The following is a 19,197-nucleotide window of genomic DNA, read 5'->3' as shown; positions in this document are numbered from 1 at the left end:
TTTAGGGTTATATAGTGAGAAAAGGGAGAAGGCAATGGCAAGCCACTCCACTACTCTTGCCTAGAAAATCCCATGGATGGAGGAGCCTGGTGGGCTGCAGTCCCTGGGGTCTCTAAGAGTCGGACACGACTGAGCAGCTTCACTTTCCCTTTTCACTTTCACGCATTGGAGAAGGAAATGGCAACCCACTCAAGTGTTCTTGCCTGGAGAATCCCAGGGACGGGGGAGCCTGGTGGGCTTCCGTCTATGGGGTCACAGAGTCGGACACGACTGAAGTAACTTAGCAGCAGCAGCAGCAAAGTTAAGGTGGTAGCCCAGATGACCTACGACTTGATCTGACAGAGGAGCAGCATATTTGAAATTGTGCTTGCAAGGAAGAATCTGGGTCAACAAGGCTCCCATACATTTAAGGTTCCTTCTGATTCTGAAATGGTTTTCTGGTCACAGTGTTCCTTTGAAACCACACAACTCAGGTTGGGACTTGAATCCACTGTCTTTTAATTGATCACATACCTGGCATCAGGACTTGTTGGTTTCAGGTTCTTTATGTCTCAAAGCAGAAGAAATTCAAATATTGTTGGCCTAAGAGGCAAAGTGATAGTTAAGAAGTTGATTTACTGAGAGAGAGACATACTCCATAGACAGAATGTGGGCCATCTCAGAAGGCAAGAGGCCCCCAAATACGGGGTGGTTAAGTTTTTTTGATTTACGACTTTTGTAAACTAATGAGTAGGACAATTATTCCAACTGTTTTGGAGAGAAAGGGCAGGGATTTTCAGGAATTGGGCTACTTGCCCTCTTTTCTGCCTTTTGTGGTCAGCTTTGGAACTGTCATGTCCCCTGTGGGTGAGTCATTTAGCTGATGTATTACCATGCGTGTATAATGCGGCTCAACATCCACTGGAAGTCGAATCTTCCACTGTCTTCCACCTAGTTGGTTCTAACCAGTTTATGTCATAAACTCAAGGGCTATTTCATCATGTTTTTTTAAAAAAACATATGTATTTTTTTGGCTGCATGCATGGCATATAGGATCTTAGCTCCCTGACCAGGGATTGAACTCTTGCCGCCTGCAGTGGAAGCATGGAGTCTTAACCACGGGACTGTTGGGGAAGTCCCTACTGCCATTCTTTTAAAGATTGTGTCTTGTCCCTTTGTATCCTGTTTTACCTGTAAAACCTTCATAATAATTTCACCTTTATTTACAGTCGGTGCCTTGTGGGTCCTTGTCTTTCAAGGATTTTCCCATAGTTTAGAGGCCACTGTTTGCTTTTATTTCTTAGTTATTCAGAGAAGGAAGTATTTAAGTATTGGAGCTGGTGGCATAAAAGCTGCTACTGAAGCCCTGGAATAACGTCTTGTATCAGCCACAGGCATGAACACGTCTGGAGGGCACAGCAGCATATGCATGAGTGTTCCTTTGTTTTACCCAGGGATGTTTTAGCAGAAACTCTTAAGTGTAGCCATTCCCTAATCCTCCCCATCCAGGACCTGCTTTAAAGTGGATAGAACACATAGATGGTATGATGTGAGGGGATACCAGGCAGGATGCTTCATTCAGAAATGCTTATTCCACTGCCTCTTAGGCCAACATTATTAAGCATAACTTTGGCTCTTGAAAGCTACCACGAGTGCTTACAAACACATCTTTCAAACAATGGAAAGAAATCTAATCTTAGAAGAACAGGAACATTCATAGAGTACACTGGATCAAGTTCAAACTAAAACTTTCAGTGAGACATTAAGAAAGATATTTCAGTGTATATTTCCTCTGACGGGAGGCGAAGGTCATCACTTCTCACCCCGCAAACAGCACATTAGCATCTTCACAATTCTCCTTACTCATTCCTGGGTTATCAAGTGTACCATTCTCTAATGCTCAGTCACAAAGTTTACTCTGAGTAAGCTGAGAGTTCTCAGTTTACCTGTGTGTGTGAGTTGCTGTTGAAAAAGATTTCAGATTAAGATTTCCTTTGTGCCTGTTTTTAGAAATATTTATTTGGTCTGAGTCATATTCCATTTTTGGTGTGTTTATAGGCAAACTTCTTACACTTGTTTCTGGGTGTTTTGTTTAATTACATTTAAAGACATTAATAATGAAGTAATGTTTAAACAAGAGATTATGAAAATGTATTAAATACAGGGGAAATTTTTATACCTTTTTATTGTAGATTGTAAGCAATGAACAGCTTTATTTTCTGTCAAAGTTTTAACGTTATAATTTATAAACATAGTGTTATATAAGCTGATAACATAAATTTATACTTTTAAACTGTTTATATTAATTGGTGAGGAAGGCAAAAGTAGATTCTGAGAAAACAGAATTGTGAGCATCCCAGATGAATAGAGTGTGACCTTGTTTGGCCAGAGTTTACTTAGTGAGATTTATGATGTGCTTGACCCGCTTTGTTGATTTTTCTGTGATTCTTCTGCTTCCTGTTCATTAAAAATATTCTCTGAAGTTTTAGACACTTATCCATTTGTTCAACACATTCTCTTATTCACCCACTGTGTTCTGGACACCGTGCTTGTAGCTGCAGCTGTGAAGATGAGGAGTCCCTCTCAGTGTGAGTGGGTGAGAAAGACAATGATGACGTGATGATACACCGAATATGCTTGAGATGCCAAGAGGTTCCGGGAAGGAACTCCTGGTTCTGCTGGTGGAGTCAAGGAGGCCCTTCCGAGGAGGGAACACACCCTCCCTGAGGAGTACACCCCACCGTCATGAGCTGGAGCGGAGGAACCAGGTGTATGCGGTGCACGCCTGGCTGAGGAGCCCTGGGATGCTGGCCGCCAGGCACCTCGCCCTGCCTGAGAGGTTCTGGGAAGGTGCTTGGAGAAGGCCCACTAAGGGCTGGAGGAAAAACATGGAATAGGGGACTCCTCCAGGAGGGCCAGGGCACAGGGGTGTTTGCATAATTTATTTAAGGAATGACAGTTAGCTCAGAAAGGCCAGGTGACAGGGCTTGTGAGGGGAGTTGATGAGGGAGGGTGTGGAATTTTAACAGCAGCTAGTACTTAGTTCTTACCTTGTGCAGGGCACCATTCTGAACCCTGCGCATCCATCAGATCCTTTACTCATGTAACTCTATGAAATTACTATTATTATCTCCATTTTTCAGACGAGGACATTGTGGTGGCATTAAAATATATCCACAACTTTTTAATCTGCTTCTCTATAAAGTAGACCCTAATTCCTCTCCCCTTGAGTCTGGGCTGGCTAATGACTTGCTTCCAACCAATAAAATATAACCAGTGACAGTTTGTGACTGCTGAGACTAGATCATAAAAGGCATTGAAGTCTCCTCCTTTTTGCTGTCTAATTCATTCTGGAGGAAGCCAGCAGCCATCTGATGAGGACACCTAAGCAGCCTTATGGAGAGGCCCACATGGCAAGAAATAGAGCCCTCTTGCAGGAGCCTCCTGCCATCTGCCCCGTGAGGGAGCCATTTTGGAAAGAAAATTTAGCCTCCGTCTGTTCTTCAAGAGACTGCAGCCCCAGCCTCGACTGCAACCTATGTAGTGCGGCTGCTTCCAAATTCCTGATCCCCCAATGTCTCTGGGATAATAGGTATTTGTTCTTTTAAGCTACTAAGGGTTTTTTTTTTTTCCTTTATGGCTGTGCTGGGTCTTCATTGCTGCGCGGGCTTTTCTCTAGATGTGGAGAGCAGAGGCTACTCTCTCGTTGTGTGATAAGCCTCATTATGGTCTCTTGTGTTGTGGAGCACAGACTCTTGGGTACTTGGGCTTCAGTAGTTGCTGCACCTGGTAAGCTATTAAGTCTTGAGGTAATTTGTTACACAGCTCTAAGTAACCAATACATACACTGAAGTATCACACATTAAATAACATTTCCGGGGTCACATACGTTATAAATTATGAATTTTAAATTTGAGCTCAGGCATTCAAACTTCAGACTCTATTCACTTCAACTGTACTATTCTGCTTTGAAAAGTAGGTAGGCCTCTTTCTCTGGCGATCTAGTACTTATATTAATATTACACTTACACACACACACACAATCTTCCTTTGTTTTTTTTTTTTTAGGACTTGATCTTTATAGTGATAGGAAAACACTGACAGCAGTTGTGTATTGGAAAGATCTTTTGGTGTGGAGGCCTGACTGTGAGGGGCTCTAACTGGAATTAGGAAGAATAGTGTCAGGTGATGGGATAATCCAGATGGGGAATGTGAGGTTCTGAACTAAGGCATGGGATGGAAAGGACTAGGAGGTTCAAGAACTATTTCGTGGGTAGACTTGAAGGACCCTAACGTGGCTGACTAGGTATTTATGATGCTCGGCTGTGAGAGGGTGGGAAGCGTCACTGGATACATCTGGTGCCGGGGTGGCTGGGTGGGTGGGGAGGAGGGTGCTGACAGCTGGTAGAAGAGTAGGGGAGGGTTGTGAGGAGCTCTGCCTTGGCCTTGGTACATTTGAGACATTGAAGAGATAGCTGAGAGGTGGGGTCCAAGTGCCACTAGAGAGGTCTGAGCTGAGAGGGGGACCGGGAGCCCTCAGCCCTCCTCTCAAGGATGCTGACATGATGGCATGGACCGCGGCACCCTGGGAGAATGTGTGGCGTTAGAGGACGAGAGTCTATCCAAGGAGGCCTGGCCTAACCTTGATGGGGGCTGGGCAGAGAGAGGAGCCAGAGAAAGGAGAACCAGGGGAAATGGCGTCAGAAAACGCAGGGAGAGAGAGGTTTGAGCAAGAGAGTATTATTCCAGTGTCAGATGCTGCCTCTGTGTCTGACAGTTGCCCCTTTCCAAATCCGTGAAACCTGACCACTGTGACTTCTAGGCCTGCCCCTGGAAAGAGCATGCCCCCTCCCCCATGGGCATCTTTCCCCAACACCGCCTGTTGAGGCACCCCCGAAGGCTCCCTGAGGAGCTTCATGTGGTTGCCTGGCCTTGGCAGATCAACTCAGTTAACTCATTTCAGTTCAACCAACATTTATGTAAAGTTGAGCACATAACATGATTTGTTGGATGACTAAATACTTACTAATAATACATGCAGAACACTGGTGGGCAAGGCGTTACTCTCTTCACAAGTGCAAAAGTAATGTAAGGAAGTTGCTCCACAAGTCCATTGACTTATATTAAGTAGCTGCAGATTTTAATGAGGGCTTGATATCTCCTATAGAGACACAGGATTTTGTTTCTGTTGTGGAAGAACTATTCATGTTAATAACAACAGAAAAAGGAGGCCACTGAAATTTTTCCTAATATTTTGGTAAATTCGAAAGTTAACATGGATTATTAAGCTGAAATTTTATAAAGGGCATCTTTAATGAAATAAGCTTTTTTCAACTCCAGCTGTTCTAATGGCAGCTTCCTGGTTTAGCTAACAGTCATTATTTTTAAAAGTTGTATTTAAGTTAACTGAAATGTCAGTACTTAAGCTCTCTTCGTGATTAGATATGGTGATTAGAGTCATAATTTCAAAATTATGCTCGGATTTTCTATTAGGAAAACCACAGTGAAGCCATGATACAATCAGTTCAGTTCAGTTCAGTCGCTCAGTTGTGACTGACTCTTTGCGACCCCATGAATCACAGCACGCCAGGCCCCCCTGTCCATCACCAACTCCCGGAGTTCACTCAAACTCATGTCCATTGAGTCGGTGATGCCATCCAGCCATCTCATTCTCTGTCGTCCCCTTCTCCTCCCACCCCCAATCCTTCCCAGCATCAGAGTCTTTTCCAATGAGTCAACTCGTCGCATGAGGTGGCCAAAGTATTGGAGTTTCAGCATTAGCATCAGTCCTTCCAATGAACACCCAGGACTGATCTCCTTTAGAATGGACTGGTTGGACCTCCTTGCAGTCCAAGGGACTCTCAAGAGTCTTCTCCAGCACCACAGTTCAAAAGCATCAATTCTTAGGCGATCAGCTTTCTTCACAGTCCAACTCTCACATCCATACATGACCACGGGAAAAACCATAGCCTTGACTAGACGGACCTTGGTTGGCAAAGTAATGTCTCTGCTTTTTAATATGCTATCTAGGTTGGTCATAACTTTCCTTCCAAGGAGTAAGCGTCTTTTAATTTCCTGACTGCAATCACCATCTGCAGTGATTTTGGAGCCCAAAAAAATAAAGTCTGACACTGTTTCTACTGTTTCCCCATCTATTTCCCATGAAGTGATGGGACCAGATGCCATGATCTTCGTTTTCTGAATGTTGAGCTTCAAGCCAACCTTTTCACTCTCCTCTTTAACTTTCATCAAGAGGCTTTTTAGTTCCTCTTCACTTTCTGACATAAGGGTGGTGTCATCTGCATATCTGAGGTTATTGATATTTCTCCTGGCAATCTTGATTCCAGCTTATGCTTCTTCCAGCCCAGCGTTCCTCATGATGTACTCTGCATATAAGTTAAATAAGCAGGGTGACAATATACAACCTTGACGTACTCCTTTTCCTATTTGGAACCAGTCTGTTGTTCCATGTCCGGTTCTAACTGTTGCTTCCTGACCTGCATACAGGTTTCTCAAGAGGCAGGTGAGGTGGTCTGGTATTCCCATCTCTTTCAGAATGTTCCACATTTTATTGTGATCCACACAGTCAAAGGGTTTGGCATAGTCAATGAAGCAGAAATAGATGTTTTTCTGGAACTCTCTTGCTTTCTCCATGATCCAGCTAGATCCATAATAAAGTTTCAAAGATCTGATAACTTTTATGTACTAAATACTGAATTTTAAGAAATTGAATTCTGTGACTTTCCTATTAAAGGCAAGCAGAAGTTTCCCACATCTTTAAATAATTAAGACAAACTTTTACTGAGTCCAAGCTCTCTCTTATCACCGCATGATGGGTCAGTGAATTCATTGAGAGATAAGGTGTTGAGGCAAGGAAGAGACTTTAAGCAGGGAGCCAGCTGACTGAGAAGGCAGGCTAGCATCCCAAAATCAGAGATGGGGGTGAGGTGAGGCAATAAAGAAAAAAGACTATTCAATCCTTGCCAATGTCCCCTAGAATGGCAAGCCTCTGGGAGGGGAATGTATTAGTTTCACTTCCTACAGTCCTTCACAGGTGGGCGGCTCAGGTTGCAGGCCATTTTGTATGCTTACAGTAACAAATAGGGTTAAAGTCACAGAAGCAAATCCGGTGTAAATTTAACACTTCCGGGTTACACTTCCAACAGCAAAGACACACAACCAGAAAAATTCCCAAGAAGAGGTTAAAGCTGGAACAAGATGTGGTACATATATACAGTATACTGAAATTAGGGAATTAAGACACTGTTAGCCACAGGGATGGACCTTGAAGGATCTAGGCAAAAGGAAGCCAGGAAGGCAGAGGAAGACTATGGTATAGGATTTACCTTCCCAACAGAATAAAAATAGACATACATGGCAAAAAATTTACAATCCAAAAAGAGACTCAGAGAATTCAAAGACAAACAAAGGGCTCCAGGAAAAAGAAAAAACTGAAAAAAAAAAGTGAATGGCCTTTAATGAATTAGGAAGTCCTTACCCTCATAGACAAAAAATGTGAATCTGTAATAGATAATCCACAAGGAATATTCTTTTCTCCCCTTCCATCCTTCCTTCCTTGCACAGAGCCACAGAAATCTGTAACTCTAAGAGATCAGTTCAGTTCAGTCACTCAGTCGTGACCGACTCTTTGCGACCCCATGAATCACAGCACGCCAGGCCTCCCTGTCCATCACCAACTCCCGGAGTTCACTCAAACTCATGTCCATCGAGTCGGTGATGCCATCCAGCCATCTCATTCTCTGTCGTCCCCTTCTCCTCCCGCCCCCAATCCTTCCCAGCATCAGAGTCTTTTCCAGTGAGTCAACTCTTCGCATGAGGTGGCCAAAGTATTGGAGTTTCAGCTTTAGCATCAGTCCCTCCAATGAACACCCAGGAGTGATCTCCTTTAGAATGGACTGGTTGGATCTCCTTTCTTATATTCTTTGCAACCAAAGATGGAGAAGCTGTATACAGTTAGCAAAAACAAGACCAGGAGCTGACTGTGGCTCAGATCATGAACTCCTTATTGCCAAATTCAACTCTAAGGGATAATCCACAATAATTATCTAAGTTTTTTCTACGTATACACAGAAAAGTATAACTGAGATAGACAATTCAGAAGGACCTGATGTTCAGCACTCTTCTCATCCTATGGCAAAAAAAAAAAAATAGAGATACCCCACCTCATAAATATATATGCCTGAGTCAGGAGGCTGTACGCTGACAACAATCCCAAGACTGCAAATTGAGTGTACCGCACCACAGCATCGAAAAGATGGTAAGAAAAGGAGAGAAAAGCAGTGCCTACTCTCTTATCTCTGACCTCCCTGACTTGGGATGCTATCATGTCCCTGGAGCCTGGACAGGCTTGAGACCCACTGCTAAACTGGGGATGGTTGACACAGCCTGGCAGGGTGCCCTTTGTTGACCCTTTTAAAGGGCTACTGTCTCCTATATTCTGGCTGGGACCAGAGTCCCGAGTGGCATCAAGGCCTCAAGGGATTTGAAGGCAAGGTTCGCCTAGACTTGACCTCTCCTGGGGCTGGGGATCCCAGCTCAAGCCTCGTTCCTGAGGGTGCTGCCTCCTAGCACCAGCACCTAAGCACCCTCCGCAGAGTACTGTGGTCCTGGAAAGATTCGCCAGGGCGGGCTGTTTGTGTGATGCTTTAGGGGGAAAGATTACTGAGACTCAAGCCCTTTGGGGTTAGCTCAGGCACATTCCTCCCAATTTCACTGCCCAAGAAGCAAACTTTCCCTAAGGTTTTTGTTACCCCAGGAACGAAAGGTAGGCCTGAATAATGCTGCTACCCTGTGGACATTTTCTGTAACTACAACACTTTCTCCGGTGTTCACTGGCAACTCAAATCACGGGATTGGATTTCTCTTAATGACAGAAATTAACATTACCCGCCTCAGTAAATGTCCTGGGGCGAGTAATGGAGAAATAAATTACAAACGCAGCTGAGTTTCAGTAGCCCAGTTGTCAAGGGCAAATGTTCCTGACAACCTTTTAGGGAAAATTTAAAAAGCCAAAACAAAATCAAACCTCCACAACAGGACAAGATACTCCGTTCCGTTCTGTCGCTCAGTCATGTCCGACTCTGCGACCCTGTGGACTGTAGCCTACCAGGCTTCTCCGTCCATGGGATTCTCCAGGCAAGAATACTGGAGTGGGTTACCGTTTCCTTCTCCAGGGGATCTTCCCGACCCAGGGATTGAACCTGGGTCTCCTGCATTGGAGGCAGATGCTTTAACCTCTGAGCCACCAGGGAAGCCCAAGATACTAAGGTTGCCTAATTGCTGGAGGAGAGCCATTCAAAATGACAATCGGAAATCAAATCCCACCAGGAACAGTGGTCATTATCACCAGTCTACAACCGATAAATGTGGGAGAGAGCCTGGAGGAAAAAGAATCCCCCTAAACTATCTCTGCGAATATACATTGGCAACAGTCAGTAGAATGGACAGTTTCTGAATGCCTGAAAAAAACCTCTCAGAGAGATTAAAACTAGGATCTGACATTCCCACACCTTGGCCTCTATCCTGAGAAAACCACTGATCAAAAGGCACGGTTACCCCCAACAAAGCGTCAGCCCTGCTTCCGATAGCTGAGACACACTACCAGCAAAATCTCCAATGAGGGACTAAAGCTGAAACAAGGTGTGGGACATATATACAGTAGGCTCTTTCTCACTCATAAAAATTTCATCACTGAAATTAGGTAACTATGACAGTACTAGCCACAGGGATGGTCCTTGAAGGATCATACACTAAGGGAAGTCTGTCGGGCAGAGAAAGACCATGGTATATGAGGTACCTTCCAGGCAAAATAAAAGTAGACATACAAGGCAACAAACTTACAACCCAAAAAGAGACTCTGAGAATTCGAAGTCAAAGGAATGGTTCCAGAGAAACATAAGTGACAGCCCGGGAATGAATTAGGATGTCCGTGCCTACATACATGAGAAATCTGTATTGTAATAGATAATCCACAGTGATTATCCCCTTCCTTCTGTTGCACAAACCAGTAATCAAGAAACCAAGCACCACACTCGGAGAGTTGGAGAACTCAGGTTTATTACACTGGCGGTCCCAGAGGAGTTAATACTAAGCGCTGAGCCCCGAACAAAGGGGTTGCAGAGTTTTTATAGACAGACTATAGTGAGGAACACTACCTGCTAATAAGCTGGTTTAAACTAAGGGGCTTCACGCGCGGGAACAGCAGTCAGGATGGGGAGGGAGATGCCTGACCTTCACACAGACAGGCATGATTAAGCAGGTTTGCAGGGGCTGGGAAATTGCAAAGAGCAGGACAAGGGTGAGTGAGATAAGATACAGTTCCTACTACTGTGAGTCCCCACTTTCTGAGACTGTGGCCTATGTGATCCAGACTTTGCAAGGAGCAAGCTGAGTTACAGAAGCAGAAGGAGCAGGAGGTTATGTAAAATTTTAACTTTTCCTCTTCATTGCCCCCTCTTGATGCTTCTATCACTCTCTGTAGAAAGCATCACCTCATGTTTTGGTAGGACATTCATAGCCCCATCATTTAGGGGGCTATATTGAGCTATTACCATTTGTAACTTTATGGATTTAATCCGAGAACTGGGTTATGAACTGGGTAACAGCATTGAGAACACAAGGGCCAAACAACAGCGCCGCAAAGAGCATGAAGAGAGGACCTGTTGAAGGGAGAAACTATGATGCCAGCTCCAGATATTGTTCCAATTACCCCTGGAATTAGCTAGTTTCTCTCTCCTTTTTATGATTTGTTCCCTTAGCTGTTGGGCCACGTTCCTGACTATTTCTGATTGGTTTACATAAAAGCAGCATTCTTCATTCAAGAAGAGGCAGAGTCCTCTCTTTTCAGCTGTCAGTAGGTCTGCTGCTGCTGCTGCTAAGTCACTTCAGTCGTGTCCGACTCTGTGTGACCCCATAGACGGAAGCCCACCAGGCTCCCCCATCCCTGGGATTCTCCAGGCAAGAACACTGGAGTGGGTTGCCATTTCCTTCTCCAATGTGTGAAAGTGAAAAGTGAAAGTGAAGTCGCTCAGTCGTATCCGACCCTTAGCGACCCCATAGACTGCAGCCCACCCGGCTCCTCCATCCATGGGATTTTCTAGGCAAGAGTACTGGAGTGGCTTGCCATTGCCTTCTCCGTCAGTAGGTCTAGCCCTCTCCTATTCTGTAAAACTGGAGTTTTATAGTTCTGTAAAGCCAGGGAGTCTAGTTGGTCCTGTAACAAAGAGCACAGCAATAATACTGATTAGGGATACAGGCCAGGGTTTACAATGAAAATCCATTGATATCTTGACAGCCAGATCCTCAAAGCTTCTGCCATGTGTTGACCAGCCAGCTGCCGGAGTGTGGCTGGAGCACGGCTGAAGAATTCTCAAGCTTCTGCTGTGCATTGACTAGTCAGCTTCTGGAGTGACTAGAGCAGGGCTCATCGTCCTTCGTGGGTGAGGGCTGTTGTCTTTGGAAATGGACCTTGGGGAGTTTTTTGGGTCCTGAACTGCTTTCCAGGTGTCCTTATCACAGGAAGTAGCTGCCTTTTTGACTCTGGTGTGGTGGAGCCAAGGGATGACGCCAACTTTATCAGCAGTAGGGATTGCCAGGACGACTGTGTGAGGGCCTGTCCAAACTGGCTGAAGTGGTTCCTTTTTCCAGTCTTTAACCCATACCTCATCTCCTGGCTGATAGGAATGAACCCAATTGCCCAAATAAATGGGTGTCCTTTCTAAGGTTTCTCGGGCTATATAGCAGAAAACTTCCAGGGCTAGCAGGTTTCAGGACATCTCCAGTTCAGCTAGTTGTTGGTGGTCTCCCTTGAGCTTTTCTATCACTGGGGGTGGTCTCCCATATAAGATCTCAAAGGGAGAATAGCCTGAGGACCTCAGGGTACATTTACACAGAGGGAGATAAGAGTCTACAGAATGATAAGGCAGCTTGTTGTAGCATTGTCTGGGTGTTGGCCAGGGGATATTCTTGTCGTACTACTACTTGGAGAAACAAACTTAACAAGAAAGTTAAAGATATATGGTCCAATTAATAGATGTAGGAAAGCTGCTGAGGGGCTAGCCAGGAGAACCAGGTCCAGACATTGATTCGTGACATTAGTGTTTCTCTAGGTATGAGAAGATGTAAGAATTTGGACTCATAAAAGTCTTTACCTGAAAACATCTGACTATCTGAAGTCCTGTTTTGGTTTTTTTCCCCCAGAGCACAGAGTGCCTTATTTTTTGTCTCTGTCCTGAACTCCTTTCAAAGCTGTGTTGAAGGTCAGCATTTTGTAGTGGTCATGATTTAATCTTTGTACAGGCAGCTGGCAAGGGCCAACTTTCAGTCAGCAGGGCCCCTTCATAGCCATATACTTGACCGTGTTTTGGGGGCATTTCATGGTCATTGTGGCCTGCGGTGCTGGGAAGGCTCATTCCCAGTCTAATACAGATTCCATTGACAGGTCACTCAAGGTGTTGTCACTAGACTAGGCCTTGCAAGTAACAAAAGTCTCTGTCTTGCTAGCCTCTTGGTCCAGGAAAATATTTCCTCTTGCTCCTTCTTCCCATATCTAGAGCTATATTATTACCATTATTGATCTCATATGGAACTGCATATCAGCATTTTATCACAGGCTCAGTCACACATTTGGTAACGTAAGAAATAATCTTCTGAAGCAAGCTACATAGAAAATAATATAGCTAGAAGTTATTAGTAAGGTCACAAGCAAGAATTCAAGTCAAGAACTTTCATTGGGTATAGCCTGGTATACCCCAGGTCATCTGACTCAGTTAAATAATAGCCAAGTGTTCATCTCCTGGTGTACATCATGGCGCATCTAACTTTATCCAAAGACTGGTTACTGAGACAAGCTTTAGAAACAATCTTAGAGTGTCCTTTCATAACAAGGAACTATTTCAGAAGTGTTAGTAAGCACAGACCTTAATTAACAAAACTAGCAGCAGCAGCAGCAGCAGTTAATATTCAGTTCAGTTCAGTTCAGTTCAGTCGCTCAGTCGTGTCCGACTCTCCGCGACCCCATGAATCACAGCACGCCAGGCCTCCCTGTCCATCACCAACTCCCGGAGTACACTCAAACTCATGTCCACAGAGTCGGTGATGCCATCCAGCCATCTCATTCTCCGTCGTCCCCTTCTCCTCCCGCCCCCAACCTTTCCCAGCATCAGAGTCTTTTCCAGTGAGTCAACTCGTCGCATGAGGTGGCCAAAGTATTGCAGTTTCAGCTTTAGCATCAGTCCCTCCAATGAACATCCAGGATTGATCTCCTTTAGAATGGACTGGTTGGATCTCCTTGCAGTATAAGGGACTCTCAAGAGTCTTCTCCAACACCACAGTTCAAAAGCATCGATTCTTCGGCGATCAGCCTTCTTCACAGTCCAACTCTCACAACCATACATGACCATGGGAAAAACCATTGCCTTGACTAGACGGACCTTGGTTGGCAAAGTAATGTCTCTGCTTTTTAATATACTATCAAGGTTGGTCATAACTTTCCTTCCAAGGAGCAAGCGTCTTTTAATTTCATGGCTGCAATCAGCATCTGCAGTGATTTTGGAGCCCAAAAAAACAAAGTCTGACACTGTTTCCACTGTTTTTCCATCTATTTCCCATGAAGTGATGGGACCAGATGCCATGATCTTTGTTTTCTGAATGTTGAGCTTCAAACCAACCTTTTCACTCTCCTCTTTCACTTTCATCAAGAGGCTTTTGAGTTCCTCTTCACTTTCTGCCATAAGGGTAGTGTCATCTGCATATCTGAGGTTATTGATATTTCTCCCAGCAATCTTGACTCCAGCTTGTGCTTCTTCCAGTGAAACATAATTTTTTCTTTTTTTTGAGAACTCATTGTGAGGGCATTAACACTGTAGCCAGGGAAGTCTTTAACCCATCAAATAAAAATGAGGTCTGTCAAGGAGCCAGGACAAGCCAAGCAGCCATCTTGGATTTCCTATAGCCCTGGCTCTTTGATTTTCAGCTGTTGTTTATCCATTTTTAATTTCCTGATTTAGGAGCAGACTATTGCCATGTTTTAAGGACATCTGGATAGCAAAAGTCTAACCATGAGTTATTTTTTGTAGAAGCAGAATGAGCTTTGTCTACATGTCCCACAATCTTAAATAATGTTTATTTACTTTACCAAAGTAACAAAAAGATTTTAAAAACAAATATAAATCACTTAAAGACAAAGAAATTCATAATCTGTTATGAATTCAAAAGCTGCATTCTAAGAAAAGTTTGTTCTCTAAACGGAGAGAAGACCAAATTCCAGTCTGATACCAGCTTACTGTTAATAACAAAATTTGTTTATCTGCTTAATCTTAGAAAGTCTTTTCCAAAAATCTTGAAGAACTAGCAGTATTCTTCTAAAGGCATGAGAGTGAAACCATAGCAGGCATGTTTAAAAATCTGATTCTATTGCAATTGACAAAGAAAACCTGGTCATAACACTTTAATATGACAACTAGAATTATCAGATCTATACAATTTTCACATAATTTCTAGGATATCTATACCAGTAACATCAGCCATACAGTATAACCTGAAAAGATTCATCACCCCTTCAGCAGTATTTCCCATGGAATTTAACATGTCCAGTGAGCTCAGGTAGCTTAACAGCTCTCTGCGATGTCTCAGGGATCTCTGAAGCATCCCAAAGTTAGCTAGAAGTCAAGTTATTTAGGAATTTTTGTCAATAAATGTCGAAAGGGTTTATGACAGTCAGGTAGAAAGCCACTCCAGTACTCTTGCCTAGAAAATCCCATGGACGGAGGAGCCTGGTGGGCTGCAGTCCATGGAGTCACTACAAGTCAGACATGACTGAGCGACTTCACTTTCACTTTCACACATTGGAGAAGGAAATGGCAACCCACTCCAGTGTTCTTGCCTGGAGAATCCCAGGGACGGGGGGGCCTGGTGGACTGCCGTCTGTGGGGTCACACAGAGTCGGACACGACTGAAGTGACTTAGCAGCAGCAGGATCATATAAGTTACTATGAAATAATAGTTATTTACTTAGCCAAAGGTAACAAAAGATTTCAAAGGTAAATATAGAACAGATCAATTAAGAGGTAAAAAAACTTAAATCTATCATTAAAAGCAGTTCAGCATCTGAAGAAAGTATGTCCTCCTAAGAGAAAAACCAAACTCAAGTTTTTGCACCAGCTTATTTTAAACTTACTTGCTGCTGCTGCTGCTAAGTCGCTTCAGTCGTGTCCAACTCTGTGCAACCCCATAGACGGCAGTCCACCAGGCTTACGTAAACTTAATTAAATTTATTTTAAACTTAGTCAGTCCTAACCGTACCCAAAACTTTTTTTCAGGGTCCACTTTCCACCAACTTTTTAATCACTTTCTGTAACAGCCACTTGTAAGTCATACCTACTTTCTTTTCCCCTTATAAAATATAACTTTATTTTTTATACCTTCTTTACTAAAAACATACATCCTACTTTCCTTATTAGATTAGCAAACAAACATTAATACTAGAAATTTAATATTGAATATTTTCCAGTTCATGTGAATCTGAAATTTGGTTAATTTTTCTTGTATTTGGAATTGTTTGATTTATAAGCACTTACTTTTCTTTCAGTTCAGTTCACTTCAGTTCAGTCGCTCAGTCATGTCCGACTCTTTGTGACCCCATGAATCACAGCACGCCAGGCCTCCCTGTCCATCACCAACTCCCGGAGTTCACTCATACTCATGTCCATCGAGTCGGTAATGCCATCCAGCCATCTCACTCTCTGTCGTCCCCTTCTCCTCCTACCCCCAATCCTTCCCAGCATCAGAGTCTTTTCCAGTGAGTCAACTCGTCGCATGAGGTGGCCAAAGTATTGGAGCTTCAGCTTTAGCATCAGTCCTTCCAATGAACACCCAGGATCCATCTCCTCTAGAATGGACTGGTTGGATCTCCTTGCAGTCTAGGGGATTCTCAAGAGTCTTCTCCGACACCACAGTTCAAAAGCATCAATTCTTCGGCGATCAGCTTTCTTCACAGTCCAACTCTCACATCCATACATGACCACGGGAAAAACCATAGCCTTGACTAGACGGACCTTTGTTGGCAAAGTAATGTCTCTGCTTTTAAATATAGTATCTAGGTTGGTCATAACTTTCCTTCCAAGGAGTAAGCATCTTTTAATTTCATGGCTGCAATCATCATCTGCAGTGATTTTGGAGCCCAAAAAAATAAAGTCTGACACTGTTAAATTAGAACTCATTTACGACTTCAACAGTATTACAGAAAAAGCAAAAGACATACACTGAAACATACATAAATCCAGACAGTCAGACAGAGAGATCTTATAGTTTTCTGTTTGAGATTTAAAATATCTCTTTGACCCCTTTTTTTTTCTTTGCTTGAATTTCTAGTTTGCCCAAGGCAGAGGTCTTAGGCAAAGTGGGCTATGTATTTCAAGGACCTGGAAAGGGTTAACTTCAAGCTTTTTCCTTGGCAGGCCTTTTAACAAGCTGCTGCTGTTGCTGCTGCTAAGTCACTTCAGTCGTGTCTGTGCGACCCCACAGACGGCAGCCCACCAGGCTCCCTCGTCCCTGGAATTCTCCAGGCAAGAACACTAGAGTGGGTTGCCATTTCCTTTTCCTTTTAACAAGCTAATTGTTTTTAATTGAATATGCAAAAAGAATTGGTTTTGCAGTTTCCAAAAAGAAAAATTTCTCTCATTTCGTTCAATCAGCAATCACGCACTCACAACCTTTCAGAGACTATCCAATGCCTTCCTTCTCCCGAGTCCCCAGGTTTCCTTAACTGTTGCTCCCTTCCTGGGAGCTCCAAGGAGATGATCAGTCTCCTCTCCTACTCGTTGGGGTAGGACCTGACTGGGGACTGGCCCTGGGGCCTTACCTGATCCTATGGCCATTCCTGGTGAGTTGGTCCATCCCTCCAATGAGTCCACTTGGGGCTCGGCTGTCTGGAGAGTCAGAACACCAGTCTGAAAGAGACCCCGGAATACTGTCAGGTGGCAAGCCTCTTTGTCTTGGAGTTCCTTTGCTCCAGCCCAGCCGAGCCACCAGTCCAACGGCTTAAAGGGCTGGCATGGTTGGAATTTCGCTGGGCCTCCAGAAATGTTGCAGAAACCAGTAACTGAGAAGCCAAGCACCATCCTTGAAGAGTTGGAGAACTCAGGTTTATTATGCTGGCGGGCCCAGAGGAGTTAACAATCTAAGCTCTGAGCCTTGAACAAAGGGGTTGCAGAGTTTTTATAGACAGAGTATAGTGGCAACACTAGCTGCTAATAGGCTGGTTTAAACTAAGGGGTTTCATGCAGGTGAGAACAGCAGTCCAGATAGGGAGGGGGATGCCTGACCTTCACACGGACAGGCATGGTTAAGCAGGTTTTCAGGGGCTGGGCAATTGCAAAGAGCAGGACAAGGGTGAGTGAGATAAGCTCCAGTTCCCAGTACTGTGAGTCCTTACTTTCTGAGACTATCTGACCTACATGATCCAGACTTTGCAAGGAGCAAGCTGAGTTACAGAGGCAAAACGAGTAGAAGGTTATGTAAAATTTTAACTTTTCTTCTTCACTTCCTTTCTGCCTCCCATAAACAGACAGAGATCTGTATCTCTAAAGACAGCAATCTGTATCTAAGAGATAATCCACAAAAATTATCTCCTAACTTCTTTATGTACACAGAAAAGTGTGTCTGAGAGATATAATTCACAAGGACCTGGTGCTTGGTACTCTTCTTGACCTTCTATCTATGTTAAACAGTTCAAACTGCAATAGAGATACACCATGCATACGTTATACCTGAATTGGGCGGCTGTACACTGTATGGATGTGAGAGTTGTACTGTGAAGAAAGCTGATCGCCGAACAATTGATGCTTTTGAACTGTGGTGTTGGAGAAGACACTTGAGACTCCCTTGGACTGCAAGGAGATCCAACCAGTCCATTCTAAAGGAGATCAATCCTGGGTGTTCATTGGAAGGACCGATGCTAAAGCTGAAACTCCAATACTTTGGCCACCTCATGCGACGAGTTGACTCACTGGAAAAGACTCTGATGCTGGGAAAAGTTGGGGGCGGAAGGAGAAGGGGACGACAGATAATGAGATGGCTGGATGGCATCACCGACTCTGTGGACATGAGTTTGAGTGAACTCCGGGAGTTGGTGATGGACAGGGAGGCCTGGCGTGCTGTGATTCATGGGGTCGCGAAGAGTCGGACACGACTGAGCGACTGAACTGAACTGACTGACTGACACTGAAGACAAGCACAGCCCTGCAAAGCGACTATCCTCCAACATAGCATCGGCATGATATTAAAGAACAAGAAGGAAAAGTAGTGCGTGCTTACTCCCTCTGATCTTCCTGACTTGGGGTGTGATCCATCCTGGAGTCTGTGCAGCTTGTGTGTCCAGGCTAGACTGCTGTGTTTTTGAGGCAGCCTGGCAGAGTGTTTGTTGAGCCATTTTTAAGCATATGCAGTCCACTGTGCTCTGGTTGGGACCAGAGATTCGAGTAGGATCAATCCTCGAAGACCTTGGGGGTGATAGTCTCCTAACCTTCACGTGTCCTCGTGCTGGAGTTCTCAGTTCAAGCCTCCTTCCTGAGAGTGCAGCCTCCTAGCCACTGAAGCACAGTTAGCAAGGTGCTGTGGGTCCCATTGGGATTAGTCTGTAAGCCATGTGTGTGTGTGTGTGTGTGTGTGTGTGTGTATGATGCTTTACGGGGAATAAGTAACGAGACACAAGTCCTTAAATGTTCACTCAGGTACATTCCATTCTATTTCACAACCCTGGAAGCTGTCTTTCCCTAATGCTCTGTTTGCCCCAAGAACCAGAGGGGGCATCAAAAAGTGCTTCCACCTGTGGACCTTTTCTGTAACTACACCTTGACCAAAGGCATTTAATGGCACCTCCAATTCACAAGGGGGTGAGGGGGGTGCTGTCAATGACAGCTTGCCTCAAGAAAGGTCTTGAAGTAAATATTAGAGAAATAAATTTCAAATAGATGGCGAAACAATGGAAACAGTGAGAGACTTTATTTTAGGGGGCTCCAAAAGCACTGTAGATGGTAACTGCAGCCGTGAAATGAAAAGACACTTGATCCTTGGAAGAAAAGTTATGACCAACCTAGACAGCATATTAAAAAGCAGAGATGTTACTTTGCTGACAAAGGTCTGTCTAGTCAAAGCTATGGTTTTTCCAGTAGTTATGTATGGCTGTGAGAGTTGGACTAT

The sequence above is a fragment of the Moschus berezovskii genome, chromosome 9 (genome assembly GCF_049115385.1).
Source record: "Moschus berezovskii isolate FMDL1 chromosome 9, NW_MosBer_1.0, whole genome shotgun sequence".
NCBI classification, from domain to species: domain Eukaryota; kingdom Metazoa; phylum Chordata; class Mammalia; order Artiodactyla; family Moschidae; genus Moschus; species Moschus berezovskii.
This window is presented reverse-complemented; position numbering follows the sequence as displayed.